We start from the raw sequence: 6,901 nt of genomic DNA, 5'->3' as shown, positions 1-6,901 counted from the left end.
CCTGATTACTGGTTTGGTTTGTAGATTTTTGTTGCTGTCTGGTCATCATTTTATCTTGACAGGTGTAATCAGTTCCTTAGTTTCTTTGTCTAGTCTTGTAGATTAATTAGCAGTTGTTTTGCATAGGTGTTATATCTTCTCTTTGTCACTTTGTTCTTCTTATTCTAATTTCTTATTTCTGGCTGAGTTCACTTTGAAGGAAAGTATTAGGGCCATGGAAAGGCAATTGTGTAAGCAAGAAAATGTGTAAAGTAGTATTGGTAATAAATGTTAACAGAGCAACAATATGAGATCTGGGAGGATGGATATTAGATTCATATAGGTTGTGTAGAGTTATAGCAGTAAGTCAAGTACCTATAATGAGGTAGTCAACTGAATATGGGAGGAATATGGTATGAATTAAAAAGCTAGTGTTTTCATGAGAGAGGGAAAGAGAAAAGAATGGCAATAATTTCAAGAGTGGATAAAAGACAGAAAACAAAACAAAGGTATTAGAAATTAAGAGTTGGACACTTTGGGGATCAAAGAAAGAGAGGTGGAATATAGGAGAGACAGGAGATGATGGAGGATATCAAGATGTAGGGGAAAGGGAATAGTGTATGTAGTCAAAATTAATTCACACAGAAATGAGGCAATGGAGGATGAGGAAACCCAGCAAATGTGAGGTGTTCCCTGCAGCACCTATTGTATAATTAAGGTAAAATAAAATAAGAAGGAAATGAGTGACTAGAGGGAAAAAAAAGAGAAGAAAGAAAGAAAAAGGGGGGTGGGTAAATGGAGGGGAGCAAGTAAGGAAAAGAATAAAAGATATAGAACAACCACAACAGCAACAACAAAAAAAAACCCTAAATAATTAAAAATATATATATATCTTGGGGGATACAATGGGAGAAAAGACTAGGCAATAATGCAATGTTAGCAATCAGTACAATGAAAAATAAATAAAATAAATAAAAAATTAAAAAACAACAAAACAAGACAAAAAAAACAAAAAAGAAAAAATAAAAACATTGAGGGCTAGGATATTCAAGGACCTCAGATGGACCTCAGAGCATGGTGGATTCAGGGATGGAAAGTCTTTGATATTGCAGACTCAAGAGGTGTGAGTCTCTGGGATGTGGGTCACCTGGGTTTAGAGGACACAGACCTGGCAACCTCAAATCTGGTTAACAGGGAACCTGGGAGCACCACAGTGCAACACAGCCTTCAGAGATTCCCGCAGCTGGGTGCAAGCCCTATGGGGAAGTTCACATCCGCAAATTCTGACCTATGTGTCAGACACCCGCAATTCACCCTCTCACTAGGGTCTTTTCTGTGGCTGTATCACCAATTCGACTTCAGGACACCTCCCACCCTGTAAGCCCCTGAAACAGCCACCTGGGGTTACCTCTACACTGCAGCCAATTTAATGACACTGCAGATCTGTAGCCAGACCCAGGGGGTGGGGCTCCAGCCAGAAGTGCTGATATCAGTGTCCAAAACTGAAATTCCCATGCTTCACAAAATATTCCCCTAATCTGCTTCCAGACATCTCCCACCCTGCCAGCCCCTGAAACAGCCTCTAGGTGATGTCTCTTTATTGTGAGGGATTTAAGGCCACTGCTGATCAGCAGCCGGCCTTGGGGGCAGGGCTCTAGCCAGAAGCACTATTATTTGTGTCCACAATCAAAAATTCCCTGCCTCGCAATAAAACTCCCATCTGTCTCCCCATATCTGTCTGTGAAGGCCTCCTGCCCTGTTAGCCCCCCAATAGCCCACTCAGGGCTTATGAATTCCCCAGTACCACAGAGCCTCCAGGAATCACCACTGTGGTGCTGGTGCCATGGCTCCGCCCACCCCAGGAAGGAGTGTCCCATGTGCAGCCCCCACCTCCGTGTAAGAGAGCCTCAATTTTATCTTATACATGAATTTTCTCTGTTACCTTCCCACCAAATCGATGTCCAGACACCTCCTGCCCTGCAAAATCCTGAAACAGCCTAGTCCTGAAGAATTTCCAATGCTGCCCAGCCGCTTCTTTGCAGGAGAGATTATCAGGTGCACTCACTCAACCACCATCTTGCCCCCCCCTTCTTTTCTCCATTCTACAATATGATCTTGTTGCTTAAGTACTCCCATGGAAGATTGTAAGGAAGGCAAAAGACTGTGCCTGTTCTGGATTAATGCATTCAACTTGCACACTTTGATTTTTTTCCTACAAGTTTTAATCCTCATTCTGCTTTTTTGTCAAAACCCAGGATCTGTTTAATTGAGGACCTCCTCATAATAGGGAAAAAATAATTAGACAACTCTTGTGTGGAAATGCCTGCTTTAGGCCTCAGTCAGTTTATATATCCTAATAATTTTGTGAACCATTCAAAGTTTTAATAGAATCCTTATGAATATGAACCTTCTGAGGCTTAGTTGTAATTTTATCAACAATAGTCCCAAGATAAGAAATGGGAGTAACCTCTTGAATTTTCTCAGGGACAAATTTTAATCCTGCTGCAGTTAAGCTCTTTTCCAAGGCCTGATATGCTAAAACAACAGTCTGGGAAGAGGGAGCAACACACAATATATCATCCATGTAATGCATAATATAACAGGAAGGAAAAGCCAACCTGACTGGATCTAAGGTTTTAGCTACAAAATTTTGACATATGGAGGGGTTGTTGGTGGAGGGGAAAGTGACTTTCTAAAGTCAATTAATGAAGGAGCTGAAGGCAAAACAACTTAAATTAAGTTAATTAAATTAAATTAAATTAAATTTAAAAAACTCTTTTTCTGCTCTTTCCCACTTCCTATTCCTAATTCTGCTCTTCCTGTTCCTAATTCTACACTTCCTATTGCTGGGAACCATGAGCAATATTTTTCTATAATCTGTAGGAATTTTAAGTATGAGGCTCACTGGCCTTGGATCCTCTGGCCTTGAGGAGTTGCTTCAAGAGACATACAGGAGATATTTTGTTTAACTGCTTCCATTTCCCATTATAACCCTGCAAATATGCTTGAGAGTGTCCTTATTTACTGAGGACTTCAAAGGCCTTCTAAATGAGTCAGGGCTCTGTGCCATTACACCAACTTTAGTTTTGCTTGAAGTGATCCTTCTTCCCTTTGAGTTCAGGCACCAGTTGCTGAGACCAGCTCAGCACTAGATTGGCTCAAAGGGAAGATAACACAGAACTTAAGAAATAAAAGAACAGAAAGACACAAGAGAAGAAATAAAGATGGGACCAGGGGACTCACAGCTTCTGGAACTGAGAGCCTTGACCTTACTTTCCACATCATATTTATTAGAAATTACAAAGCAGGAGCTATCTATGTTTACTTTCAAAAGTGTTTGTTTTTGGAACTGCAACATTTAAAGTAATAGGGAACAGGCCATACAAAGTTCAAATGCCTCCTCATGCAAAAAGTTTTCATGCTGACAAGACAGTGTTCTATCTAGTCAAGTCCTGGTCTTCCTAAGCCCACACTTCTTATCTGCATTATGGAAATATTCTAATTTCAAGTCAGGTTCCCAAGCTTAAATTCAAGCCATTTTCTCACAAATCAATTCAGTTTGACTTCTGCAGTAAGGTGCAGTCCTGGACGCAGGAGAGAATGAGGCAGGAGTGATAATCAATCTTGGCATTTCTATGTCCATTTCTCTGGCCCACCTTCCCTCCCTCTCTGGATCCATCTCCCAGATCACATGACAACTGTGGGTTACACATTCTAAGGGTCATAGAAATGGGGGTAGGGAAAGACCATGGGCCTCTCCCTGATTACAGAAGTTCATCAGGCTTTTTTTCTTGTGATAGGTATTTATTTAATTTTATTAAACAACAAACTTTTTCCTGAAGTGGATTAGCATTTTCATTTCCCACCAGCAATGAATTAAAGATCTATTTCTCCCACAATCTTGACAACATTTGAAATGGACCATCTTTTTAACTGCCCATTCTAATACTTACACTGTTGTACTACATTATACTTTTAATTTGCATTCCATCATTATTAGACATTGAACATGTTTGTTTTTTACACTTTTTAAATTGAAGTTAATAGATCACAAAGAATGTTACATTTAAAAACATTATATAAAATGTAAAAAACATAAGAGGTTCCTATATACTCCATTCCCCAATTCCCCACCTCATCATTTTTGTACATTGTATTTTTTGAAGATATATACATCACAAAAAATGTTACTTTAAAAAATATAAGAGCTCTTTCTGTGCTTAGGACAGCCATGGCTTGTGGTCCCAAGAAGCATTTGAAGCATGTAGCAGCTGCAAAGCACTGGATGCTGGACAAACTGACTGGTGTGTTTGCTCCTCGTCCATCCACTGGCCTGCACAAGCTGAGAGAATGTCTCCCATTCATCATTTTCTTAAGGAACAGGCTTAAATATGCCCTCACAGGAGATGAAGTAAAGAAGATTTGTATGCAGCGGTTCATAAAGACTGATGGCAAGGTCCGAACTGATATAACTTATCCTGCTGGTTTTATGGATGTCATCAGCATTGACAAGACCAGAGAGAATTTCCATCTGATGTATGATACCAAGGGTCACTTTGCTGTTCATCGTATTACACCTGACGAGGCCAAGTACAAGTTGTGCAATTTGAGGAAGATCTTTGTAGGCACAAAAGGAATCCCTCATCTGGTGACCTTTGATGCTTGCACCATCCACTATCCTGATCCTCTCATTAAGGTGAACGACACCATTCAAATTGATTTGGAGACAGTCAAGATTACTGATTTCATAAAGTTTGATATGGGTAACCTGTGTATGGTGACTGGAGGTGCTAACCTTGGAAGAATTGGTGTGATCACCAACAGAGAGAGATATCCTGGCTCTTTGATGTGGTTCATGTGAAAGATGCCAATGGCAACAGATTTGCCACCTGGCTCTCCAACATTTTCGTTATTGGCAAAGGCAACAAACCATGGATTTCTCTTCCCTGAGGAAAAGGAATCCACCTCACCATTGCAGAAGAGAGAGACAAGAGACTGGCAGCCAAACAGAGCTGTGGGTGAAATAGTCTTTAGTTAACATGAATGTAGAATGCCATGTGACTAAAAATAAAGCATGATTCATTGTAAAAAAAAATATATATATATAAGAGCTTCCTGTATTCCCACACCCCACACCCCACTCCTCCCACACCAACAACCTCCTCCATCATTGTGGCACACTCATCACATTTGGTGAACACATTTTGGAGCACTGTGGCACCACACAGATAATAGTTTCTCCCTGTAGTTCACAGTCTCCCCTGGTACATTCAGTGGGTTATGACAGGATATATAATGTCCAGCATCTGACCCTGAAATGCTTTTTTTCCTGATGCCAGGTGCTGTCTCCACATCCTACAAAGTGTCCAAATGCACCCAAGCTCAGGAATACCTGGAATACCATGGAACCAAGATAGTGGTTCAGAGCAGTCATGGTCACTTTCCTTGTTGGTGGTGCCCATGGGTATGGGCTTATCCAGTGAAGTAACAGATGCTGCCATGGCCCCACCTGTGAAACCATGAAAATGGTTGGCAGATCTGCAGCATGTGGCCTTCACAGCTCTCTTTAGTGACCTTTTGAATTCTCCTCAGAGAATTCATTTCTGAGGAGACTTATATTCCCAGGGGTGTTTTTCCTTCCTCACAGGAACACAGGACACACTAGTATCCCAAAGCTTGTCTGGAAATCACTAGGCATCACTATTCCCCCCTGAGGGTGAAGTTTACTTGCTCTCTCTTCCAGATTCTCCACCACTGCACCAAGTAGGAGTTTCTTAGGGACCTCCCTCGGGTCTACCATTTTCTTTTCCTAGGTGTGTATTTATAAGTACCAGTCATTTTCCTGTGTGAAAAATTTCCCAAAATGCATATTCCATCAAAGTATTTTACACATTTCACCTTTTTAAAATGTTGAAATGGGTAGAATGCCATACCAGCAGCAGTAGAAATCAGGTTTGTCCTTCAGAAAGTGGTTTAGCAGAGGGATTTGAAACCAACCCCTGTACACCTTGAAGTCAATGAACTTGCCCATGGGATAGCATTGAAGATAATCCACATGGTGGAGCAAGCCACATGCCCAAGAAGCTTGTCACTCTGAGCAGGGGTCATGGAAGGTCTGGTCCACATGCAGCTCTGCCACTGACCACCTGTGACCACCATATCCTTCTGTTTTCTCATCTGACAAATAGATGTGCTGATGGTAGTGCCACCCTGGAAGGCTGAGACAGAAGAGTTTTTACATGTAAAGAAGGCCCTCAGAGGATGTGCTGGAATGGGTGGTGGAAGCAGGGGAGGTGTTACTTTAGTAAAATGGTGTAGTGAGCCTATAAATCCAACAGAGACAGAAGAGCCAAGTAAAGCATTGTAAGCACACTTGGTGTTCCCATTGACCTTTAAAATAAATATTGACTCTGAGCCACCAGAAAACAATATACAAATTATCTCTTGCCTAAAATTTTGTAACTACATGGAAAAATAAAGATGTGATATTTAGTATTTTTAAGCATATTAATTTTATATATAAGTCTGGGATAATGATAAATGGGCATATAAACATGAATTGTGGCTAGAAGGAAAAAAGTGAACAAACCATTTTAACACTTCTGAGGTGATGAAATTATAGGGATTATTTTCCTTTGCCTTTGAGCTCCATGAGTTTGACTGATGCTTGTATAAGAATGATGATTCAAGTAGTCTCTTAAATTTTTCTTTTAAAATATTTGCCATAGTTTGAATTTAGTTAACTTAATTCTGATATGTCACAGGTATTAACCATGGACCTGTAATAGCTCATGTAATTGGGGCTCAGAAACTGCAATATGATACCTGGGGCAACATTGTAAACATGGCCAGTAGAATGTACAGCACTGAAGTCCTGGATAAAATACAGGTAATTCCATCTGCTCTGACATCGTCAGCTGCT

The 6,901-nt window shown here is 40.6% G+C and overlaps 1 pseudogene; it reads left to right on the top strand.

Annotated features, from left to right (window-relative positions):
• Positions 1–4,210: 4,210 nt before the first annotated feature.
• LOC101432436 (small ribosomal subunit protein eS4, X isoform-like) lies at positions 4,211–5,068 on the top strand (annotated as a pseudogene).
• Positions 5,069–6,901: the final 1,833 nt, after the last annotated feature.

This window comes from Dasypus novemcinctus, chromosome 28 (genome assembly GCF_030445035.2).
Source record: "Dasypus novemcinctus isolate mDasNov1 chromosome 28, mDasNov1.1.hap2, whole genome shotgun sequence".
Lineage (NCBI taxonomy): Eukaryota > Metazoa > Chordata > Mammalia > Cingulata > Dasypodidae > Dasypus > Dasypus novemcinctus.
Note: the sequence above shows the minus strand (reverse complement) of the source record. Positions and strands in the feature narration are given on the sequence as shown.